Source organism: Bos taurus, chromosome 10 (assembly GCF_002263795.3).
Source record: "Bos taurus isolate L1 Dominette 01449 registration number 42190680 breed Hereford chromosome 10, ARS-UCD2.0, whole genome shotgun sequence".
NCBI classification, from domain to species: domain Eukaryota; kingdom Metazoa; phylum Chordata; class Mammalia; order Artiodactyla; family Bovidae; genus Bos; species Bos taurus.
This window is the reverse complement of record NC_037337.1, coordinates 37,040,888-37,067,702: the sequence shown is the minus strand read 5'-3', so window position 1 is coordinate 37,067,702 and position 26,815 is coordinate 37,040,888. Positions and strand designations below refer to the sequence as shown.

The following is a 26,815-nucleotide window of genomic DNA, read 5'->3' as shown; positions in this document are numbered from 1 at the left end:
CTTACGAACCACCGGTCCTTTGTTTACCAAGTTCCCAGTCCTATACAGCTCACTTCCTCGACCTCCTTCTTTATTAAACTCGCGGTCTTGCTTCAAACAACTTGTCAGGAAATTACATGCTAGACCAAAGGTTTATACAGGTGTCAATATGCTGCACACAGCTCCTTAGAAAAGCGAGGTCAGCACCGTTTCCTTCGGAGTTTTGGAACGCCGAGACCTGAGCTCTAAAAGGCAAAGCGCACAAGCACGGCTCTCGACCTAAAGCCCCACGACTGGCTGGAAGGCGTCACGCGGATCGTACCATGCGGTGCAGCACCCCACACACGCGAGGGCAGGGCTGCGCCATGGGCGCTTCTCACCCCGCCCGCCTCGTGGCCGCTCTGGCTGGCGTCGATGTTCCGAGTTCGCCGCGCGACGCGGAAGTGAGGCCGGGGACGCGCGCGAGGTGACATGCGCAGCCTCGCTCAGAAGACCATAGGCGCGCGCCAAAGGCGGCCCCGCGCAAGGCCCGGCCTGGCCGGGGCGTGCGAAGATCGCTCAGTGGAACGCTCCTCACACCGTAAAAAATACACAAGAGCTTCAAACTCTCGGAAAACTCCAATCCGGCCAGTACTAAGGAGACGCCCTCCACCCGGGCCCGAGAGTTACCGTGCGGGGCGTGGCCGGCCTCACCCGGAGTCCTTCACATCCCGCTGGGGGCGGGTTATTCTGTTCGGTTCGCACACCGTGTGTCCGCTCCAGCTGAAGAGCCTGCGCGCGCATAGGACGTACACGTCATCGCGCACGCGCTCCTACCCGCTCGGAGCCCGTCGCGCAAGCGCAAAAGGAGGCGCGAGCAGCACCTCCCTCGCCCCTCCCCCAACGCCAGGAGGCCAAACGGCCCGGGAGCTGCGACAAGACCCTTGGGACCCGCCCCTGGAACTGAAGCGGCTGCCTTTCCGGGTACCACCAACCGAGAAAAGCCTACTGAAGCTTCCAGAATCAAGAATGGCGAGGCAGGAGGGAGGCATCCCAATTCCCTCAGCCTCGCACACGAAGCCTTCGTGAAAACTGTGAAACCTTTGCCCTCGGGTTTTCTCATCTGTGCCTGCCACCTTTTCCCTTGGGCTCCTCGCTGGCCCCGCCCCTGCTGCGCCCAGCCCCACCCACGTGAGATTCCGCAGCCTCCAAGGCTTTACTAGCCCGTCCAAAGAATCTGAGATCTTCCTCCCCAATGTGCTGTGGTCTTGGAGAGGACCACGACGTCGGGAAACCTTGAAGAAAAGATCCTGTGAGACGGGTGATCAATTTAGCAACATCCACGACCGAAGACCACTAGTAAAGTAGGGAGGAGTCCGAAAACCTCAGTGCCAAGTGAGAAGGGAAGAAGAATTGCTACTAGCTCACCTGATAGATGTCGATAAAAAACAGTAAAACGTGAAAATGAGAATTTTGCACGATAGAGCGTATTATCCAAGGTTAATGCCCTGATCCTGCGTTTTTAATTTTTGTTTGTTCGAGATATTTAAGCTATGAGGCACAAACAAAAAAGTATGATGTTTCAAGCAACTGCTGAATTAACTTGATGGTATGATATTTCTCCCAACCAAATATCAAAAATATCTTCTTCCCTACCCCTTACCTACCCCCATTACAAGCCATTCTTTCTTCTCTGCTAACATCCAGTAAAAAGACAGTCGTTTAAAGTGGGAGAAAAGAGGCAAAAGAGAAGTAGGAAGTAAGAGAGCATAAACTGTGGTCCATGTTTCCACTTTCCTGTCACTCTCTTAGAAGAATTGGCAAATACTGAGAACCTATTACCGGCTAGGTGACTTAATATAAAACGCTGTGAAGGAGAAAGAGGCGATTACAAGAAAAGAGCCAAGAAGAGGCTTATCCAACAAGACTTATTAATCTGTGCTGGACTCCAGGCATATTAGGAAGGGTCTTCTTTCTCTTCCTTCTGCTCTTCCTGAGAGGATACGCCACACCATGAGGAGAAACTGCTGAAATAAGTATGGAATGGAAAACATGCAGGCTAACGTTGACGGACTTCTTAAGTTGCTCTGAAGCCCCGCATTCAAGCACTGTCAACCACAGCATTACCAGTGCAACAAAAGAATAATATGCAAGATCCTAGGCAAAACTGAAAAGTAAGTTTTCCACACCTTCCTCCTCTTCCCTGACTCCAAGAACCTCTTTCCTGGAAGCCACCTTTTCAGAATCTCCCACCTTATCCAAGAATGCCTTCCTCTCAAAAGTCTAAGGTTTCCTCTTATAAAATTTGCATTTTCTGAAGCAAAAATAAAATTTGTGTTGACTTATTATTTAAGCATCTAATCCTAAAGTCTAAATGAACGATGACTGGTTAACAACCATGTCTAGCCAGAGATGCATCCCCAGAAGAACAAGTTAACATTGGAGAATCTGTGAGGACACCTTGGTGGTGAGGGAGAATGGAGTCTTTATCTTTTGCTTCTCTCTCCCTACACCAAGAAAAATTATAAAATGCCAGGCACTTAAAAAAATTCAAGATTCAGCACTGGATCTCCTGGTGGGAGAGGTAGACTACTTGTATTTTTTCAGAGTGGAATCTGCCTAACCTATAAAGAGCTAGAGATGTACTATCAAGAATCTGAGAACTTATTAAAATGTTTTTATATGTAATCTAAAAATAACATTGCCACACCATTTTAGTGGCCTGTTTTTGATTTAACATCATTCTCTCTCTCTTTAGTCACTATGTCGTGTCTGACTCTTCTAACTCCATGGACTGTAGCCTGCCAGACTCCTCTGTCCATGGGATTCTCCAGGCAAGAATACTGGAGTGGGTTGCCATTTCCTTCTCCAGAAGATCTTCCCAACTCAGGGATCAAACCCAGGTTTCCTGCACTGCAGGCAGATTCTTTAGCAAATGAGCTACAAGGGAAGCCCAACATCGTATCATGCTAGTACCACTTTTTTCTTTTGGCTTCTTCAAGTAACCTGTGTTTACATTCAGTGTTTAATGCAGTGTTTCTCAGACTGGGATCCTTGGGTGTATTCTTTGCATATATAAGAATGACTTCCTTTAAAAGGCTTATATAATCCAACTTTTTAAAATTCCAAACTAACTGCAAGAATTGATGCTTGTGAGTTTCACAGGCAGACCTCAGTGGTTCAGTTGAAGAACACTCAGTGACTACATCTCTGCCCAGTTCTGGAATATTCTAGGAGTTTCCACGTGACATTGGTTTGCTGGTGGATTCTGTTTAAGTTGAATCCACTTAAATCATTGGGACCGAGTGGTTGAATCACTGGGGCCGAGCTTCAAGTGCCAGGAGATCCTGCTCCTTTCTATTGGAGTTCTCTCATTTCAGTTAGAGAAATGAGCTCTAAACTCACTTTATTCATCCAGCCTGAAACAAAAGCTTTCCCTTGGATTTCCTTTGCTGGGCTTTCAAAGAGATTTTACCAAGTATTAGGGGGGTGGGGATAAAGAATGCATGCTAAATCTGGCTAAAAAGTACAGTTTTGAACCAAGATTCTTTATAAACACATAAACCCTATCAACTTACATGAACATTTTTCCTACTCAACAAATATTTGAGTGCCTTGTATATGCTGAGGAGAGAAGACAGGCAACTCATGTACTGTTAAGATGTCTGCACTAGAACTCCAAAGAGTTGGCACAACTTAAACAGAATCCACCAGCAAGACAAACTATACTCCTTATCCAGTCTATTCAAATCCCACCTTCCCAGTTCCAATTTCTACTGAAGACATACCTCCCTCAAATGACTAAAAGAGAAAATGATGACACTCTTCAGATGAGACCAGCACCACCCCTCATAACTCCTGGGTTGCTATCCCGTTTATACTCTCTTGTTGTTCAGTTGCTAAGTCGAATCCAACTCTTTGCAATCCCATGGACTGCACCACGCCAGGCTTCCCTATCCTTCACGATCTCCCGGGGTTTGCTCAAACTCATGTCCATTCAATCAGTGATGTCATCCAACCATCACATCCTCTCGTTCCCTCTTCTCCTGCCCTCAATCCCTCCCAGGAGCAAGGTCTTTTCCAAGGTCTATTCTTGCCTCGAGAACTCCATGAACAGTACAATATCTTATTTCAATACAATAAAGACTATTCTTAGAATATGAGCTACATACAGACTAGGTCGCAAAAGCGGCTTGTTTTTGTTTTTTAACCAAAAAACAACAACAACAACTTTTACTAGCCACATTTCACTAAAAACTTATGTGCTAGGCAGAAAAAAAAGAAGGGATCATATCAGCTTATATACAACTCCATCTTTGCCTACTATTTATTATTGCAACTAAAACCAACTCATATAGATAAAGTACAACTGGCTCAACATGTATAACTTAAAAGTGTCGGGTCTTAAAAGTGGCAGGACTCCTGCCCTGAAGCAGCTCTAATAATCTATCCAATGAATAGCTTTAAAAGTTTCTTAATCAGGGACTTCCCCAGTGGTCCAGTGGTTAAGACTTTGCCTTCCAATGCAGGGGGTGCAGGTTCGATCCCCAGTCAGGGAGCTAAGATCCCACATGCCTCACAGCCAAAACCAAAACAGAAAGTAGAACCAATATTGTAACAAATTCAATAAATACTTTTTTAAAATGGTCCACACCAAAAAAACTCCTAAAAAAATAACTTTCTTAATCAGTATAGTAATATGATTAAAAGCATATTTTAGAAAATATCTCTTAATATCTATTAATAAAAGTAAGAATGGAAAAGAGAAACAAATGTGGTGGAATGTTATCAAAGTTCATGAAGAAACACCATTTCCTCTTGCTGCCCCATATCTTAAGCCTGCACAATCATATTTCTTACCCTTTGCCTAAGATCTTCTCAGATCCCTCAAACCTAACTTACTTATCCTTCATGCCTAGATTTAAATCTCCTTCTTCAAGAAACTTTCCTTAACCATCAGTATCAGATATCTGCCTATTTTGTGCTCTCACACTACCATGTATTTCTTACAACACCTGCCACAACTGTAATTATTTTTTAAATTATGCATTAATGAATGTTTTGCCCACTAGACTGTTTGCTTGCTTTATTCTAGCACCTAGCACAATCCCTGGAACAGACCAGACACATATTTGTTGAACAAATGAATATGAAACTATAGGTCCCAGTTTTCTAGGCAAGTCTAAATATCAAATATTGAATTACTGTGTAAAAATTTGGGATTTGGAAAACAGGATCATACTACTTTAAACCATATTCACATTAATAGTAACAAACAAACATCCTACTTTGGCCAACATTTTCCAAAAGTGTACAGTTTTTGTTGTAGTACCACTGACTCTTAAATTAATTTCTCCTGAGAGGAATGGATAAATATTATTGACAGGGCAGATGCTTCAAGAGGTAAGAACAGTTCTGAAGGAAAATCCAACTAGTTGTTGACTGCCTTTGCATGCATGACTTTTAATTGACTATTACCTGGGAAATCACCAAAGGCAAGCAGATTCTTTGCATTGGGAGAAATTCTGTGATTCCATAATTTATCATCTGGTAACAAAAGCAAAAGTCATAACAGAGACTGCCATCTGCATATACCAAAAAATCAGTAAATATCTTCAAGATGAAAGGATAACAGTGAATTTGCTTTAGTAATATTTAAAGAGGGAGATGTCAGAAATCAGTAAAAAATAAATGAAGTTCAGAAAACTAGTTTCAAAAAAAAAGAAAAAGAAAAAAAGAAAACTAGTTTCAGAAGGATTACAAAGCAAAAACAGAATAGGTCTAAAAGAAAAGTAAACAATAAATATTTTCAATGTAGTATTGAGCCCTCAGAAGAAACATCTTATCCAGGAAAGCATAAAAAGAAGAACAGGAAAAAGTTTATAGCCTACAGCAGCACAGGGATTTAAAACACACATGGGAGCATACAAAAACAAAAACTAGAACTACTGGCCAAAGAAGATGACCGAGAGACAGTAAACTGCAAGACTGGAATCAAGCAAAAATCAAGAAATCTATGACAGAAAAATACACTGAAAATTTGTCTGCAAATGCATATGAAAGAAATCATGCTTACTTTGCAAGAAAGGCACACTGCCTCATGGAAATGAGCTATGGTGATCAACATAGTGGTTCCGAGATTACTGCTGCTGCTGCTGCTAAGTCACTTCAGTCGTGTCCGACTGTGTGTGACCCCACAGACGGCAGCCCACCAGGCTCCCCCGTCCCTGGGATTCTCCAGGCAAGAACACTGTAGTGAGTTACCATTTCCTTCTCCAATGCATGAAAGTGAAAAGTGAAAGTGAAGTCGCTCAGTCGTGTCCAACTCTTCGCAACCCCATGGACTGCAGCCTACCAGTCTCCTCCGTCCATGGGATTTTCCAGGCAAGAGTACTGGAGTGGGGTGCCATTGCCTTCTCCGTCCGAGACTACTAGTACACCACAAAACAGTAAAATTTCCCCAAAAGATTTAAATGACTATCACAAGGTAAGCAGATTTTTATCTTACAAAGTATACCACCTACTATTAACCATTCTTTCTTAAAGAACGGACTTTTTTATTTTTTGCAGGGGGCCATTCCTCATGGCTTGTGGGATCTTAGTTTCCAAACCAGTGATTAAACCTGGGCCTCCTGTAATGGAAGTGCAGAGTCCTAACCACTGGACTGCCAGGGAATTCCCAAAATAATGGGTATTTTAAGACCAAAAATCAAGGAGACCGTATCTCATGAGGAATAATAGTCATTTATTTTTAATACATTTAGATAGAAAAAAATGTACTCCACTGTCCTTATTTCATGATATACCACTGAAAATTTGCAGCAGGTGTTTAGAAATGACTGCTAGCCATATACCAAGCTCCCTGGATAGCTAAGATTTGGTCTTCTGGGGAAAAAAATAACATAAAAGAGGCCTGGGCCAGGTTAATAAATCACCTTGCCAAGAAGTCAAGAGTCAGCCTTTCCTCATCAGAAACAGTGGAAGGGAAGAAGATGTTAGAGCCAGGAGACACCCCAATCCAGACTAAAGGACAAGCACATGATTAGCAGGCTACTCTGAGTGTATGTGTTAGTGGGGTGCAGAGAGTATTACTGAAAACAAGATACCTTTACCACTGTGGCAAGATCCTACACCCTTGATAGAGATATGTGAGAACAATGCAGTGAAACCAAGCACCAAGGTCAGACTGAGTGAGCCACCCACTCAATCAATGCATACTTAAGAAACACTGTGGGATACATAGTGGCTCATGGTAACAAAAGAAGAGGTAGGTCAAGCTACACTTCAAGCATTATCAGACATAAGGGAAAAACAGTTCAGTTGCTCAGTCATGTCCGACTCTCTGCGACCCCATGGATCGCAGCACACCAGGCCTCCCTGTTCATCACCAACTCCCAGAGTCCACCCAAACTCATGTCCATTGAGTCGGTGATGCCATCCAACCATCGCATCCTCTGTCATCCCCTTCTACTCCTGCCCTCAACCTTTGCCAGCATCAGGGTCTTTTCAAATGAGTCAATTCTTCGCATCAGGTGGCCAAAGGATTGGAGTTTCAGCTTCAACATTAGTCCTTCCAATAAACACCCAGGACTGATCTCCTTTAGGATGGACTGGTTGGATCTCCTTGCAGTCCAAGGGACTCTCAAGAGTCTTCTCCAACACCACAGTTCAAAAGCATCAATTCTTTGGTGCTCAGCTTTCTTCACAGTCCAACTCTCACATCTGTACATGACTACTGGAAAAGCCATAGCCTTGGCTAGACGGACCTTTGTCAGCAAAGTAATGTCTCTGCTTTTTAATATGCTGTCTAGTTGGTCATAACTTTCCTTCCAAGGAGTGTCTTTTAATTTCATGGCTGCAGTCACCATCTGCAGTGATTTTGGAGCCCAAAAATATAAAGTCTGACACTGTTTCTCCATCTATCTGCCATGAAGTGATGGAACTAGATGCCATGATCTTAGTGTTCTCAATGCTGAGCACCAACTCTTTCACTCTCCTCTTTCACTTTCATCAAGAGGATCTTTAGTTCTTCACTTTCTGCCATAAGGGTGGTGTCATCTGCATATCTGAGGTTATTGATATTTCTCACAGCAATCTTGATTCCAGCTTGTGGTTCTTCCAGCCCAGCGTTTCTCATTATGTACCCTGCATAGAAGTTAAATAAGGGTGACAATATACAGCCTTGACGTACTCCTTTCCTATTTGAAACCAGTCTGTTGTTCCATGGCCAGTTCTAATTGTTGCTTCCTGACCTGCATATAGGTTTCTCAAGAGGCAGGTCAGGTGGTCTGGTATTCCCATCTCTTTCAGAGTTTTCCACAGTTTATTGTGATCCACACGGTCAAAAGGTTTTGGCATAGTCAATAAAACAAAAATAGATGTTTTTCTGGAACTCTCTTGTTTTTTTGATGATCCAAGGGAAAAACAGTGGGGTTAAAAAAAAAACAAACAAACTTGTTTATCTGAGAAGTAAATCTGAGATTTTAAATATAACTTTAAAACAAACATTGAAAAAGGATTGTATAATCTTTACCCTTACTAAGAATGTTAGCTGTGATCTAACCACTGGAGGGCAGGGAATACCTATTAAATGAAAGGAAAAGGATGTATTGAAATACAGAATATAAAGATTATTCAAGCAAGCTGAACACAGTACATTATCCAAATTATCTATATATAGATTGTAGAGATCACACACAGACCTGATATTTTTCATTCCAGATTATTGCCACCCAACAGTCTCTAAATAAGAATATAATCGGTTAAGAAATATGTGTTAAGCACCAACTATGTGCAAGGCACCGAACCAGGGATAGAAGAATGAATAAAAATGAGTCCCCTGGAGTTCTAGATGAAAAGACAGGATAATAATATTGCAAAGTTATTTTTGGCAGTTTGGAAAAATCCTTCTAGGAACACCATAGGAATGCACACAGTCTAGGGATTCTAAAAGGTTACAAAGAAGAGAGGACTTTTGAGCTCGTTCCTGAAGGAAAAATAAAATTAATGGGAGAGAAAAAAAAACAATGAAGGCAGTAGCTACATAGTCAGTAAAGAGAACTACAATAAACTATTTAGAATTTGGAGATAGGGATGTCTTTATAAAATAATGAAGATCAATGCAACAAGTACAATTAGTACCGTGTAGACGTAACCTACCCCAAGAAATGGATTGGACACTGGGGAAATATTTATCCAGTCTATAACTCCACGATGCTCATGATTCACTCATTCAAACATTTAGATCCCTACTCTGTACTGCCAAACATTTATCAGGGGTGTACAAAAGAAAAACTAGAGAAGCACAGGGAATGAAGAAACTGTCACTGAAGTATCATGGAAGACTTAGGGTTAAATAAAGGATGTCTAGAAGTCGACAAAGCAAAGGAGGAAACGTATCCTAATTAGAAAATAGTTTGTGCAAAGGTACCTGACATAAAATAGAATTCATTAACTCCTCCAGTCAAACATTTTTTGTGTATTTACCATACACAGATCACAAAAACAAGACGTGATTTCTGCTCTTAAGAGCTTGCAATCAATTATCAGATAATCAATAATGACAGCAAAAAATAAAGCTATTGTTTTATGCCTTTCTGTCCAGGGAGAAAACAGAAGCACAAATGAAGGATAGCTAAATCAGACTAAATCAAAGCTATGGTTTTTCCAGTGGTCATGTATGGATGTGAGAGTTAGACGGTAAAGAAGGCTGAGTGCAGAGGAATTATGCTTTCGAACTGTGGTGCTGCAGAAGACCCTTGAGAGTTCCCTGGACTGCAAGGAGATCAAACCAGTCAATCCTAAAGGAAATCAGTCCTGAATATTTCATTGGAAGGACTGATGTTAAAGCTGAAACTCCATACTTTGGCCACCTGATGCGAAGAACTACTTATTGGAAAAGACCCTAATACTGGGAAAGGTTGAGGGCAGGAGAGAAGGGGCCGACAGAGGATGAGATGGCTGGATGACATCATCGACTCAATGGACACTGAGTTTGAGCAAACTCAGGGAGATAGTTAAAGCAGGGAAACCTGGCATGCTGCAGTCCATGGGGTTACAAAGAGTCGGACATGACTGAGCAACTGAACAACAAAACCAGACGACGGAGGTTAGAAAAGAACTCCCAGAAAAAGTGAAGAATGACTAGAAATTAACAAGGTATAAAAGAGCAGCAGGCATAGCGGGTACAGAAGAATAGTACTTCAGACAGAAAGCAGCCTGTGTAAAGACAGAAGAGGGAATACATTTCAGGGGGCACAAGTACTGTAATATGGCTACAATTTAAAAAGTCTGTGATCTATGGAGAATTATAGGTCTAGAAAAAGCAAAGGGGCCATATTTCATATTACCTAGCAAATAAGAGGTGGAAATTCATCTTATAAGAAACAAAAGACAAAAATGTATAATGTGGGATTCTGCCTGTTGCTATTCAATGTTAAAATGCTCTACTAAAGAAACTGAGAACCTAAAAACTGTCATTCAAGGGATTATAAGAAGATATATGAAATACTCAAATTCACATGTTTTAAGAAAACTACTTCTGGCCACTGGTTAAGACCATGTGGAAGATGACAAGACTAGAAGCTAATCAGACTTCTCTCTATATACACCTACATACTTGCTCACATCAGAAACTCAATTCTTGACACTTGCCTCTTCCTTACCTGCCCAAAGGTCTAGCCAATCACCAAATTTTCCTGTTGTTTCAACATCCCTGACTTACTGATCATGATATGATCTCAAAAAGCACCACATAACTGCCCTTACTAGAACTTACCACAGTTCTAATTTTTATACTTAATTGTATAATTATTTCATTGTCTTATTTCTTCCCCTATCCCACCACCCCCACAAACTGACTAAATTAGAAATTGTATCCTTTTTAACCTCAACATTGTACCCTCAGTTTCAATTACAGTGCCTAGCACTTTTGAGTGTGTGTTAGTCGCCCAGTCATGTCCAACTCTTTGCCACCCCATGGACTGTAGCCAGCCAGGCTCCTCTGTCCATGGAATTCTCCAGGCAAGATTACTGGAGTGAGTTGCAATTTCCTTCTCCAGGGGATCTTCCCAACCCAAGGATTGAACTCGGGTCTCCTGCACTGCAAGTGGATGCTCCTACCGTCTGAGCTACTAGGCAAGCCTAGTTGTTCAGTTCAGATCAGTCGCTCAGTCGTGTCCGACTCTTTGCGACCCCATGAATCACAGCACGCCAGGCCTCCCTGTCCATCACCAACTCCCGGAGTTCACCCAGACTCACGTCCATCTAGTCAGTGATGCCATCCAGCCATCTCATCCTCTGTCATCCCCTTCTCCTCCTGCCCCCAATCCCTCCCAACATCAGAGTTTTTTCCAATGAGTCAACTCTTCCCATGAGGTAGTCAAAGTACTGGAGTTTCAGCTTTAGCATCATTCCTTCCAAAGAACACCCAGGGCTGATCTCCTTTAGAATGGACTGGTTGGATCTCCTTGCAGTCCAAGGGACTCTCAAGTCTTCTCCAACACCACAGTTCAAAAGCATCAATTCTTCAGCGCTCAGCCTTCTTCACAGTCCAACTCTCACATCCATACATGACCACAGGAAAAACCATAGCCTTGACTAGACGAACCTTTGTTGGCAAAGTAATGTCTCTGCTTTTGAATATGCTATCTAGGTTGGTCATAACTTTCCTTCCAAGGAGTAAGCGTCTTTTTATTTCATGGCTGCAGTCACCATTTGTAGTGATTTTGGAGCCCAGAAAAATAAAGTCTGACACTGTTTCCACTGTTTCCCCATCTATTTCCCATGAAGTGGTGGGACCGGATGCCATGATCTTTGTTGTTTTTTTTTTTATCTTTGTTTTCTGAATGTTGAGCTCTAAGCCAACTTTTTCACTCTCCACTTTCACTTTCATCAAGAGGCTTTTTAGTTTCTTCTTCACTTTCTGCCATAAGGGTGGTACAGGCACTCAATTTAAAACACTTTAAATCCACACATTTCATTCCACCTCCGCTACTGCCACCCTAGTCCTAAATAACAACAGCTCTTTCCCAGAGCCACTGCAATGGCTTCTTTTTTTCAATAGACTGATCTCTAGGTGCTCATTCTAGCTCTTCCCTAGTCTACTCTCCACACAGCAGCAAGCGGCACTTTCTAAACATAAATCAGTTCATGTCAACTCTGCCATTTATGATCTTCCATTAGCTTTTCATTTCAGTCAGAATAAAATCCAAACTCCTTAATATGACCTACAGATCTTTGCATTCACGTCAGTCTCCCCACAGAGAAGGCGATGGGACCCCACTTCAGGACTCTTGCCTGGAAAATCTCATGGACAGAGGAGCCTGGTAGGCTCCTAAGAGTCAGACACGCCTGAACGACTTCACTTTGACTTTTCACTTTCATGCACTGGAGAAGGAAATGGCAACCAACTCCAGTGTTCTTGCCTGGAGAATCCCAGGGATGGGGGAGCCTGATGGGCTGCCATCTATGGGGTCGCACAGAGACACCACTGAAGCGACTTAGCAGTAGCAGTAGCAGCAGTCTCCATATAATGTACCATACTCCAGACAAAACAACCTTCTGTTCATCAAATGCTCCTAACCCTAACCCTTTCTGAGGCCTTTGCATCACCTTTTCTTTTTGCCTGAAATGCTTCTAGTCCTCACAAACCCTCAGTTAACATTTATTCATCTTTCAAGTCTGTGTAAATGCCACTATCTCAATGGTATCCCTACTGCCAACTCTAAATTCTCTCAAAATATCTTGTTCTGTTACTTCATAACACTTATCAATATGTGTGATCACTTACTTGTGACCATATAATGTCTATTTCCTCCACAAATAATAAAAGCTAACATTTACTGAGCATTTTACGTATATTAACTCATTTAATTCCAATAACCAATGAAGCAAGAATTCTCTCAACTTCAAAGATGAAACTGAGGTACAGAGAGGTTAAGTAATTTGCTCTAGGTCATAAAGCAGTAAGGAGAAAAATTTGAACCCAAAGTTCACACTTTTAAATTGCTATACTACTGAATAACCTTTAAAAGAACAGAGTAACTGTGTTTGCTTTGTATATCATTACATACTTAGGCCTGGTGCTAAATATAAATCAGGCATTCACATATTTGCAAAATCAATGGATTAATAAACAAGAGACAGATGATTGGATTTGGAGGCATAGTGAAAGGGATAAGAATTAAGTGGGATAGAGTCAATGACAACAGCATTGATTTTGGACATGTAGAATTAAACATAGCTCAGGAACATGGCAATGGCACCCCACTCCAGGACTCTTGCCTGGAAAATCCCATGGGTGGAGGAGCCTGGTGGGCTGCAGTCCATGGGGTCGCTAAGAGTCAGATAGGACTGAGCCACTTCACTTTCATTTTTTCACTTTCATGCATTGGAGGAGGAAATGGCAACCCACTCCAGTGTTCTTGCCTGGAGAATCCCAGGGACGGGGGAGCCTGATGGGCTGCCATCTATGGGGTCACACAGAGTCAGACACGACTGAAGTTGACTTAGCAGCAGCAGGAACATCTTAGATCTCAACTTCTTAATTACAAGACCACAGACTTTTAAGAAGTTCATGAAGGAACACTGTAAGACAATATGCAAAACCCTAAGACAGCATGCAAGACTTCAGCATTTCTAAGAGATCACATAAGGCAGTCTAATGGTTTTGCAATGCTGCTCAGAGCACCACAAATTACAATAAAGCAATAATGACAACAGCTTTTCAGGCACTACATTTATCCGTATGTGTTGTATTTTATATTACCAGTGCATACCCTAAGTCAAAACAAGAAGATAAAACTGAGCTTCAAATATCATACTTTTAAGATACAATGAAGTCTAGATAATTTTGTTATCAAACTAGATTAACAAAGCATTAGGTTGATTATGCAATGATACTACAGCTGTGCTGAAAGAATACAAAATACATCAATAGAACCAGAATAAGCAGTCATCACAGTATTTCCAACTCATGGGAAAACACAATCAGAAAAATTAGAAAACTTAAAAAGAGGATCTCTTCACAGCTGATTTTCTTCACAAAAATAAAAATGAGGATGGAACCAAAATAAGCTTGTGAGTGGCTCATTTGTTAGCCACAAGGAAAGCCTTTTCAATGGTGAGTTAATTAAATCAACTTATAACTATAGCAGTCAAAGAAATGTGTCTATAGAAAATAAATTTGAGATTATAAACCTTTTGGCAAAAATAGTAGTTCAAGGAGCTGAAGACATTTGATTTCAACATCAACAAAAAACTATCTCATTCATTAATTAAAAAACAACCATACAATATCAAGGCAAATGATTTTGAGTCCTTTCCTTGGCTCTTGATGAGTCAGATAATTAGCCTGTATGAATAATCTGCATATAGACAAGAATATTTTCAAAGAAACTTCCCAAACACTAATTTAGTGCAACCTGAAGAGAAATAGATTTAAGGGACTAGATCTGATAGAGTGCCTGATGAACTATGGACTGAGGTTTGTGACATTGTATAGGAGACAGGGATCAAGACCATCCCCATGGAAAAGAAATGCAAAAAAGCAAAATGGCTGTCTGGGGAGGCCTTACAAATAGCTGTGAAAAGAAGAGAAGCGAAAAGCAAAGGAGAAAAGGAAAGGTATAAGCATCTGAATGCAGAGTTCCAAAAAATAGCAAGAAGAGATAAGAAAGCCCTCCTCAGCGATCAATGCAAAGAAATAGAGGAAAACAACAGAATGGGAAAGACTAGAGATCTCTTCAAGAAAATTAGAGATACCAAGGGAACATTTCATGCAAAGATGGGGTCGATAAAGGACAGAAATGGTATGGACCTAACAGAAGCAGAAGATATTAAGAAGAGGTGGCAAGAATACACAGAAGAACTGTACAAAACAAGAGCTTCACGACCAAGATAATGACGATGGTGTGATCACCCACCTAGAGCCAGACATCCTGGAATAGGAAGTCAAGTGGGCCTTAGAAAACATCACTACAAACAAAGCTAGTGGAGGTGATGGAATTCCAGCTGAGCTATTTCAAATCCTGGAAGATGCTGCTGTGAAAGTGCTGCACTCAATATGCCAGCAAATTTGGAAAACTCAGCAGTGGCCACAGGACTGGAAAAGGTCAGTTTTTCATTCCAATCCCAAAGAAAGGCAATGCCAAAGAATGCTCAGACTACCGCACAATTGCACTCATCTCACACGCTAGTAAAGTAATGCTCAAAATTCTCCAAGCCAGGCTTCAGCAATACGTGAACCGTGAACTTCCAGATGTTCGAGCTGGTTTTAGAAAAGGCAGAGGAACCAGAGATCAAATTGCCAACATCCGCTGGATCATGGAAAAAGCAAGAGAGTTCCAGAAAAACATCTATTTCTGCCTTATTGACTATGCCAAAGCCTTTGACTCTGTGGATCACGATAAACTGTGGAAAATTCTGAAAGAGATGGGAATACCAGACCACCTGACCTGCCTCTTGAGAAACTTATATGCAGGTCAGGAAGCAAGTTAGAACTGGACATGGAACAACAGACTGGTTTCAAATAGGAAAGGAGTACTTTGAGGCTCTATATTGTCACCCTGCTTATTTAACTTCTATGCAGAGTACATCATGAGAAACACTGGGCTGGAAGAAGCACAGCTGGAATCAAGCTTGCTGTGAGAAATATATCAATAACCTCAGATATGCAGATGACACCACCCTTATGGCAGAAAGTGAAGAGGACCTAAAAAGCCTCTTAATGAAAGTGAAAGAGGAGAGTGAAAAGGTTGGCTTAAAGCTCAACATTCACAAAACTAAGATCATGGCATCTGGTCCCATCACTTCATGCCAAATAGATGGGGAAACAGTGGAAACAGTGTCAGACTTTATTTTTTGGGGCTCCAAAATCACTGCAGATGGTGACTGCAGCCATGAAATTAAAAGACACTTACTCCTTGCTGCTGCTGCTAAGTCGCTTCAGTCGTGTCCGACTCTGTGCGACCCCATAGCCGGCAGCCCACCAGGCTTCCCGTCCCTGGGATTCTCCAGGCAAGAACACTGGAGTGGGTTGCCATTTCCTTCTCCAATGCATGAAAGTGAAAAGTGAAAGTGAAGTTGCTCAGCCGTGTCCGTGTCCGACTCTTAGGGACCCCATGGACTGCAGCCTACCAGGCTTCTCCGTCCATGGGGTTTTCTAGGCAAAAGTACTAGAGTGGGGTGCCATTGCCTTCTCCGACTTACTCCTTGGAAGGAAAATTATGACCAACCTAGACAGCATATTGAAAAGGAGAGACATTACTTTGCCAACAAAGGTCTGTCTAGTCAAGGCTATGGTTTTTCCTGTGGTCATGTATGGATGTGAGAGCTGGACTGTGAAGAAAGCTGAACACCAAAGAATAGATGCATTTGAACTGTGGTGTTGGAGAAGACTCTTGAGAGTCCCTTGGACTGCAAGGAGATCCAACCAGTCCATTCTAAAGGAGATCAGCCCTGGGTGTTTCTTTGGAAGGAATGATGCTAAAGCTGAAACTCCAGTACTTTGGCCACCTCATGCGAAGAGTTGACTCATTGGAAAAGACTGATGCTGGGAGGGATTGGGGGCAGGAGGAAAAGAGGACGACAGAGGATGAGATGGCTGGATGGCATCACCGACTCAATGGACCTGAGTCTGAGTGAACTCCAGGAGTTGGTGATGGACAGGGAGGCCTGGCGTGCTGCGATTCATGGGGTCGCAAAGAGTCAGACACGACTGAGCGACTGAACGGAACTGAAGTAGAATCTGCTAGGATGCATTACAACCAATAGGGTAAAAATACACGTGGGCAGAAAAGGGCTTAATTGGACAAATTTACAAAGTTTATGAAAATTTAGGAAGTTTAAAGCCTATAGTTATTCACTGCATTATTCATCAGAAGGTACTTTGCAGAAAATAACTGAATATCTTATTTTATTCAACTAGTAGTGTCAGTGATTAACTTCCCTCTCATGGACTTTACTATCTTTGATTTCAGGAATTTTTGTCAGAAATAGAAGACGAATATCCTGATTTGCCCTACCACTAAGTAGTAGGCTTAGCAGTGGTAACATTTTACTGTAATTTTCTGAGCTAAAATTTTTGTGAATGAGAAGAACTGCCCTAAACAACTATTAATGAACAGTGAATAACCTTGTAAATTAGCTTTTCCTACAGACCCCATAGGGGCTTCCCAGGTGGTGCAGTGGTAAAGAATCTGCTTGCAATTAGGAGACACAAGAGATGTGGGTTCAATCTCTGGGTCGGGAAGATCCCCTAGAGAAGGAAATGGCAACCCACTCTGGTATTCTTGCTTGGGAAAGCCCATGGACAGAGGAACCTGGCGGGACACAGTCCATGGGATCACAGAGTCATACATGACTGAGCAACTATACATGCACGCACACACAGACTTGATAATGCAAGTTCCTCAAATAATTTAAAAAACAGAACTTTCATATGACCCAGCAATTCCACTCCTGGGAATATATCCAAAAACAAAAAAAAAACAAAACGACACTAATTCAAAAAGATAACATGCACCCCCATGTTCACAGCAGCATTATTAACAATTGCCAAAATATGGAATGAATGGATAAAGAAGATGTGATATATCTTCACACAAACACACACATACATACATGCTGAAAAAGTTATACACACACACATACACACAATACTACTCAGCCATAAAAAAAGAATGAAACTTTGCCATTTACAGCAATATTGATGGACTTTGGAGAGGATTATGCTAAGTAAATCAGACACAGAAAGACAAATACTTATATTCACTTATATGTGGAATCTAAAAAATAAAACTAGTGAATATAACAACAACAACAACAACAAAAAAAACAGTCTCATAGATACAGAGCACAAACTAGTGCTTATCTATGTGAAGGAATAAAGTAGGGGTTGAGAATTAAGAGGTATAAACTACTATGTATAAAATAATTAAACTAGAAGGATATATGGTATGGCACAGGGAATAAAGTCAATATTTTATGATAACTATAAATGGAATATAAAGATTTTCTCACAGTTCTCTCTTTTCACTGTGATCTGTATCTCCACACAGCCAGAAGTGATTGCCATTCACTTGCCTTTCTACTGAAGCTTCCAGATCATGATCACCCTCCTTCATGGCCCCACATTCAAGATATATCTTCTCCTCATCACTAGCATCTTCTGATCCCTTAGTTATACCTCCTTCACTGAAAACGTAGGAGCCCAGTTCCAAGTAATCTTCTCTACTAAGTTTCCTATTACAATTTTGGGAGATTTCAGTGTCCATGAAGATTACCCATCCAATTAATGTCCACTAGAATGCACAGACCTCTTCAGTTCCAAGGATTCTTAGCTCAACTCTATATTAACCATCTATTTTCGGCTCTTTATCCTGAATCACACCATCATTTGAAACTGCTCTCCCCCGATTACTCCAAGAGCTCACAAAAATCTTACTCAGACTTTACTTACTCTATTTAATTTACTTACTTTACAGAAACCTCTTGTCCCTCAAATCCTGATTCCTCCAACCCAGAGCCTATGGTTGGACGTTTAAATATCTCAGCAGCAACTTCAGATTTGTACCCATTCTCTGAACCTGACCACAACACCACAGTTCCAGGTCCACAACCTCTTGCTCCTTCCCCTTTGCCTCTCTCTATCCTCTTCTTCCCCGCCTCTTTTATCACCTGCCATTTACTCTTCCACCAACTGTGAGGGGGATTCCACCCTTAGCCCCCTACTGAAACTGCTTTTAAGGTCACCATGACTTCTTAGTCACCAAATGAGTATATTTCCTGTCTTTTTTTTTTTTTTCTTATATACCAATGTACTGTATTTGACACTGTTACTGTCTCCCTCCTGAATTTTTCTACTCTTTAACACGCTGGCCAGCACACAGCATACACTCAAATATATTTGAATAAATGCATAAGGGTACAAAATGAAACATCATCATGCACTTCTCTAGAGAGAATGAGAATGAGTCAATAGCCCATGAAACATTCATGGTAATTAACCAAAACTCAAGGACCAAATTAGACTAAGCAGCATGTATGAGTAATGAAACAATTAGTTCAATTACATGATTTTCTCCAGTCGTCCTCAACACCATAAATCATAAACAGAAAACTAGGACTGATGATAAGCAAGGGCAAAGTAATGAAAATTCTAAAAGAATCTAGAGTGCTAAGAAAACACTTTTTTTTTTACAAAAAGAAAAACTTTTGTATTTTTTTTTTTTTACTAAGTACCATATGATAAACTCCCTATACATGATTTTAAAAAGGACTATGCCTATGTGTCATGAGGACACATGGAAAAGAAAAGAGCTAAACATTCATCAGTCTGCAGCACTAAATTATTAAAAATTCATAAATAAACTTGAAGTTTAGTTTTTCAAAAGTTATGAGAAGTGAACTAGCTGAAGATACACATGAGAATGTAGAATTACTGCCATCTCAAGCCAAACTTAAACTACAGAAAATTCACTTTGTTTCTAAGCAGATCTCTTCCCACACATTTTCCCTTAATTATTCCCACTGTCAGCATTTTAAATGATTTCAGGTGCTAATGTCAGCAGCAGTACTTAATAAAATGCATGCCTGATTTATATTTGGAAAGGTTTCTTTACAAGATAAAGACACAGGAACCCAACATTATGGTCCAAACACACCAGAATCCTCTATACCTTCTTGCTATCTGGAGTATTTTGATATAGTAAACTATATAGTCTATACAAAGCAAATGGCTTTCTCCAACACTTGACTACTAACAATAGGCTACAGATTTGTACAGCATTTTAAGTTTCTAAAGCATTTTAACATATATTCATTTCAACTCACACCAAGTCTATGAAACAGGCAAGGTAAGCATTTATGCTCTTTTACATCATGAAAAACCTAAGCTGTTCTCATTATAAATCCCATAGCTAAAAGCGACGATCAGGTACCATCGCCTACAAATTTTCTCCTCTCTCTCCTACTCCTTTGTCTTCAACCATTCTTATCTCCTTCCTATCCATCATAAAGGAAAATGTATTTCTTCTTTCTAAAACTAATCCCCACTGAAACTCTTAAGACTAAAACCCCCAACCTTCTGTAGAATCTTCAGTTAACTCCTTTTTCTCACCCACAATATCTGCCTTTCCTCTAACTCCATCTCCTCATTCTATAAATATGTTCAAGTCTTCCCTTCTTAAAAAAAAAAATCTTTTTTCTCTCAACTCTATTTGTCCCACAAGCTGTGACCCACTTTCCCTCATCCTTTCACTAATAAACATTTAGAGTCTACAACTGAAGGCACCTGTACTACACTTTCATCACTCCACTAAAACGTTTCTTATTAAAGGTCACCAATGAATTCCTAGTGGCCAAACTCAATAACCACTCTTCAGTTCTTATCCTTCAGTTTTTGGCTTTTAACCTAAGGTATCTGACACCACTGACCACTTAACCCTTCCTAAAACTTGCTTCACCCCTGGGCTCTACTGTGTCCCCCTCTCCTTATTCTTCTACCATTGACTTCCTTCTTAATCTCCTTTACTTAATTCTCATCTTTTGCAAATTACCTACGTTGATCCTCTGCAGCATTCCCCCTCTCCTTTTATCTCTTCAGCTAAACACACTTTGTGAGGTCTCTTCCATTCCCAAGCCCTAAGGAACGAACCATATGCCTATGATTTCCTAAACTCTATGGTCTCTACAGTCTTTGTTTTCGACCCTTATGCTGGGAAAGATTGAAGGCGGGAGGAGAAGGGGATGACAGAGGATGAGATGGTTGGATGGTATCACCAACACAATGGACATGAGTTTGAGTAAACTGCAGGAGTTGGTGATGAATAGGGAGGCCTGGCGTGCTGCAATCCATTGAGTCGCCAAGAGTCAGACACGACTGAGCAACTCAGCTGAACTGAACTGCTCCTTTGAAGGAAAGCTATGACAAACCTAGACAGAGTATCAAAAAGCAGGAACTTTGCCAATAAAAGTCCGGCTAGTCAAAGTGAAAGTCACTCAGTCGTGCCCGACTCTTTGTGACCCCATAGACTCTATAGTCCATGGAATTCTCTAGGCCAGAAAACAGGAGTGGGTAGCCTTTCCCTTCTCCAGGAGATCTTCCCAACCCAGGGATCAAACCCAGGTCTCCCGCATTGCAGGTGGATTCTTTACCAACTGAGCCACAAGAGAAAGCTATGGTTTTTCCAGTAGTCATGTACAGACGTGAGTTGGACCATAAAGAAGGCTGAGCACCTAATAATTGATGCTTTTGAACTGTGATGCTGGAGAAAACTATTGGGAGTCCCTTGGACTGCAAGGAGATCAAACAGGTGAATCCTAAAGGAAATCAACCCTGAATATTCATTAGAAGGACTGATGCTGAAACTTCAATACTTTGGCCCCTGATTCAAAGAGCCAATTCACCGGAAAAGACCCTGATGCTGGGAAAGATTGAGGGCAAAAGGAGAAGGTCCTCAGACAGGAGCTTTCCCGGGGAGTTTGGGGGATAAAGGGATAGCAAGGAGACATTAGGACTGAAGAGAAGGGATATAGAGGAACAATAATAGAAAATGAAGTCAGAGAGTTTAATGAGGGAGGAGGATTCTTAATGTCCACCAAAGTCCCTAAGTATCTCCACTCATCTTTACTGAGTATGCCAAAACCCAAGGCCTAACTGTTGTCTGATTCTGAGCCACTTCTACAGCTAATCACATAGGCAATTAAGGAAGCCAAGGCAAGACAACCACAACATAACCACTATACAACTGCTCACTCCTGGGAGGAAGGTGAGCGCAGACAGGGGAGTTGGAGATTTGGGGGCAGTAGGAGATCAGGGCTCAGTTTTGAGCAGGTCAAGTTTGAAATCCTGTTAGATATCTAACAGTTGGGTAGACAACTGAATATGAGTGTATATTTCAGAGAAAAGGCAAAAGCTAGACGTATAAATTTGGAAGTCATCAGTGTAAGAGACTCGGAGAAGGCGATGGCACCCCACTCCAGTGTTCTTGCCTGGAAAATCCCATGGATGGAGGAGCCTGGTGGGCTGCCGTCTATGGGGTCGCACAGAGATGGACACGACTGCAGCGACTTAGCAGCAGCAGTGTAAGAGACTAAATGAGACCAGGAAATAAAGTTGGGTTTTTTGGCTGTGCCACAGGACTTATAGTATTCAGTTTCCTGACTGAATCCAGGCTATGGCAATAAAAGCCTGGAATCCTAAAGCCACCACGGAACTCCCACAAAGTTTTTTTTAAAGGGAATGACCAAGATATGAGCCCTGGAGCATTCTAACACCGAGAGGTAGGAAGATTAGGAGGAACTAGGAAACACCAAGGAGGACAGACCCTGATATAGGAAGAGAACTAGGAGAATGTGATGTCCTGGAAGCAAATGGAAAAATGGTTTCAAGAACAGGGAAGTAATCAACTGTGGCAAAACTGCTGACAGATCATGTGAAATGAGGAATGACCACTAGACTAACAATGTGGAGACAGACAGTCACAGGTATAATTCTAGAGGACTAATGGGTCAAAAACCTAATTAAATTCAAGGAAAAAAATGATAGGAGATTAACTGTAGGTATGGAGACAAATGAAAATGAAAGTGTTAGTCTCTCAGGCCTGGCCTCTGTGTGATCCCATGAGAGTTTCACTATAAACAAGCATTCATTTAGTCAGTGAATGATGAATGAATGCATCCCTAATCCTGTCAAGTGTGCAGAAAATTAGCATACTTTGCCTATGGAAATATTTATAAAACAGTATAATCTCTTTGGAAAAGACCCACTACCCACTCCAATTGGTTTTTTAAATGCATAATATACACAGATAGATAGATATCTCTAGAAAGGAATTCACCAAAATGTTAAAGCACTGGTTATCACAGCATTGCAAGATTACAGCTGACTTTAATTATCATCTATTTCTGTATTCTTCATATGTTCTAAAATGAACATGTGTAGCTTTTATAATCAATAGCTTTTAAATGTTCATAGCCTCTGCCTCAGAAAGATGTATCTTAAGTATTGCTTTTAGGGAAACAACCTGAAATTTAGAAAAGGTTTTATGCACTAAAATTTTTATCAGCAACCCTGTCTGAAACACTCTTTTTTTGGTCCACCACACAGCTTGCAGGATCTCAGTCCCCATACCAGTGACTGAACCCAGGCCATGGCAGTGAAAGCCTGAACTCCTAACCACTAGACCACCAGGGAACTCTCTGATGAAGAATTAAAAAAAAAAAAAAAAACGAATGTAGAAAATCTCATAAAAGCTAAATTGCATTTAATTATACATTTGATAAGCCACTTTTAGTGAAGCACTTCCCTGGTGGTATGGTGGATGGGAATCCACCTGCCAATGCAGGGGACATAGGTTTGATCTCTGGCCCAGGAAGATTCCACATGCCACAGAGTAACTAAGCCTATGAGCTGCAACTACTGAGGCCCTCGCACCTAGAGCCTGAGCTCTGCAACAAGAGAAGCCACTGCGATGAGAAGCCAGTGGTGGCGGTGCAGCTGGTGGGGCAGTGAAGCCTCTGCAATCACAACGCAACAAAGAGTAGCCCCTGCTCGCTGCAACTAGAGAAAGTCTGCACACAACAACAAAGTAAAATAAATTTTTTTAAAAATCATTTTCAACGAAAGGAACAGTCCCTGAAATAAGACACAGCATGTTTGCTTCTCCCTGGTTATGATACTTCTACGTGGCAACCTTGTAGGAATAGACTCTCCATGATCCCTAGGAGCAGATGGTCAAGTCCATGCTGCTCCTGGCCCCAAAGCTGAACAAGGACAACCTCACTGTGGAGCTGATGAAGCTCTCTGCGCAGCTGCAGGCCAAGGACAAACAGGGCCCCATCAGCTGCAACACCATCTGCCTGGGCAAAATCAGCTCCTATTTCAATACCAGCACAAGACACAGGGGCCTCACCTCTGCCTCTAGGTGGCCACTAAGGACCTATTTGCATCATCTCAGGTCACAGGTGTTTTGGGCTTCACTGCCACCCATAACTTTCACTCGATGAACAATTAAGCCCACAAGATCCTCCCTGCCTGTGCTCTGCAGCCTCACTGTGGGTTCTGAGAAATCCACGCAGGATGAGGCCTTCAAGGCCATTCAAAGCTGCCTGTCCAAACTGGAATCTGTGTCAGAGGACCCCACACAGCTGGCCAAAGTGGATTTCTCACGTAGCCAGCTGGGCAGGCTGGGCCATGACAGGAGTCACGTCACTCACTTCTATACTGATCTACGCATACCCCATGGCTTAAGCCAAGACCAACCTCCCCCAGAGACTTGTGCCTGAGGGACATCCTGCCCCAGACCCCACCCCGTGCCTGCCATACCCACGACCTCAGGCCACTGGGAGACACAAAAGAGGAGGGCAAGGATACAGAAGAGGACAGCAGTGCTGGGAGGACGAAGCCTGGGGCGGCTTCGAGTAGGAGATCAAATGTGTGTCGACCAAGCAAGACTGCTACAGTACTGAGTACCAAGTACAGTACAGTACTCTGCCTGGGCTGGGCAGAGCAACAATCCAGCCACAGATCCCCAGAGTCAGACTGAAACAGTTGGGAAGCTGAGGGCTCATGGGAGCAAAGTTGGCAGGAGCACATCTCCCAGAGCTGTCCCTGAGGATGCACAGCTGGCCAGTGAGTATAACTGGGGTAGACCAGAGCTTAGAGACAAAGGTGATCCCTTTGCTGCCCTGTCAGCACATCAAGAGCTGGTGCCCAGCCAAGACCAGACTCTTGGTATTGATGACAACTGGGAGGACCTAGAGACTGAGAGCCGATAGGCAAAGACTGAGCTAGCCTAGAAGAATCACAAGGAATATCAGCAGGAGGTGGAGGCCAACCACACTGAGAAAAAGGTGGCCAAGGACCTTGTGAAGCTGGACTGAACCCTTGGGGTGGGCACTTCCCAGTTACAGAGAGCAGGCCCCAGAGATGTATGTATTATACAAGCCATGTGAGCCAGGCTGGCCTGGCCAGGCACACCTCACATGTGTACAATCAGAGCCACAGTAAATCCTATTTTAAGGACAGAAGGAGGGAGGGAGGAGTATATGACAAGGCTCCCAACCTCAAGGAACTTATTTTCTAATAGAGATATGAACTGAACACATGGTAAAAACTAAAGAACCACGGATAGCACAGATGAAGTATTAAATGAAGTGCAGACATTTAATACTGTAGGAGTTCAGAGACATGGAAAACAACAAAGACTGGCTGGAATCAACAGAAAGTCCTATGAGTACAGTTCTAGAGAAAACACTTTCCTCACCCTGGGATGACTAATGAAAGTAAGACTCCTCTGAGCAATCATCAACAAAAATCACCTTACTAAACTACCATGATACGTGAAACAGGTATGGTCCTTGTCTCAAAGTGTTTACAATCAAAGAAGACACAGAACAAATGCCAATTAAAACATTATAGTTCATCACCAGGGGCCTTCAAGAATGATGGTAATAATTCTTTCTTGATTTAGGTGCTACATCAAGGGTACATTCATTTTGTAAAAATTCAACAGTTCTGTATTTATGATATGTGCATTTTTCTATATGTATGTTACCCCATAGGTTTAAAAAAAAAACAAAAAAGGATTACAGTTCCAGTCCTAACCATTTTCATAGGATGCAGTTATGCATCTCCCATTGCCTACTGGACAATACCATCTGGATATCTTGTCCCCACCTCAGACTTCATCTTGCCTTCAAAAACCAAAGTCCCTCCAGATTTTTCTATTTCAATGACTGGTAGATATTTAAGCTGAAAACCTTGGACTTACAAAGTGTGAAAGTGTTAGTCGCTCAGTCGTGCCCAACTCTTTGCAACCCTATGTACTATAGCCCACCAGGCTCCTCTGTCCATGGAATTCTCCAGGCAAAAATATTGGAGTGGGTTGCCATTGCTTTCTCCAGGGGATCTTCCCAACCCAGGGATCAAACCCAGGTTTCCTGCATTGGAGGCAGATTCTTTACCATGTGAGCAATCAGGGAAGCCTTGATAAAGGAAAAGCAAGGAAGCTAAGGAAATAGAGCAGAGAATGGGGTAAGTGGTAAAAGATGAAGTCAGAGAACTAAGAGGGGATCAGATCATATAGAACCTTATAGGCCACTATAAAGATTTTATTCTGCAAAAAAAGGAAGCCACTATAGAGTTCTAAGCATGACGTGATCTGACTTTAACAGCATCTCTGATTTAACACCATCCCTCTAGCTGTTATATTAAGAATATACTGTAAGAGAACAAAGTCAAGAGGAAGAGACCACCTAGAAGCTTAAATTAGATAATGGTACCTAACACAATGTGTGGCATATAAGTAACCCTTGCTGCTAAGTCACTTCAGTCGTGTCCGACTCTGTGCAACCCCATAGACGGCAGCCCACCAGGCTCCCCCGTCCCTGGGATTCTCCAGGCAAGAACACTGGAGTGGGTTGCCATTTCCTTCTCCAATGCATGAAAGTGAAAAGTGAAAGTCAAGTCACTCAGTCGTATCCGACCCTCAGCAACCCCATGGACTGCAGCCTACCAGGCTCCTCCGTCCATAGGATTTTCCAGGCAAGAGTACTGGAGTGGGGTCCCATTGCCTTCTCCGAAGTAAGCCTTAGGGGTAAGCTATTTTTCACAGAGTAAGAATGAATTCCTATCATGTTGGACCATACACTAGTAAAATAAACAGCTAAATTAAGGCTGATTTTCTGAGGAAAAACAAGTATATCTCATGCAATTTTTAGGCTCATCAAAAATAAAAATGCTTAAACAAATAATAATTGATGACTTTTACAATGATTCCCTATTTCCCATAAAGATGACACAAGAATGTCTGTTGCTAGCCACATCTTTACTAGCGTGCCACTCAGAAGGCAG

General features: G+C 42.0%; 1 protein-coding gene and 1 pseudogene across 24 annotated transcripts in view; one reads left to right on the top strand and one right to left on the bottom strand.

Moving 5' to 3' along the window:
- MGA (MAX dimerization protein MGA) overlaps positions 1-26,815 on the bottom strand; it is a 148,831-nt gene that overhangs the window by 100,495 nt on the left and 21,521 nt on the right. For 19 of the 24 annotated variants that reach the window (XM_024997618.2, XM_010809181.4, XM_024997627.2 and 16 more), the window contains exon 1: positions 649-762. The exons of 3 other annotated variants lie outside the window; for them this stretch is intronic. The gene's annotated coding sequence lies outside the window, so the exon portion shown is untranslated. Of the gene's footprint in view, positions 1-301; positions 763-26,815 lie in introns of those variants that run through there. 2 more of the 24 variants (XM_024997623.2, XM_024997619.2) reach the window with 2 other exon arrangements.
- LOC101902324 (N-terminal kinase-like protein) lies at positions 451-24,939 on the top strand (annotated as a pseudogene).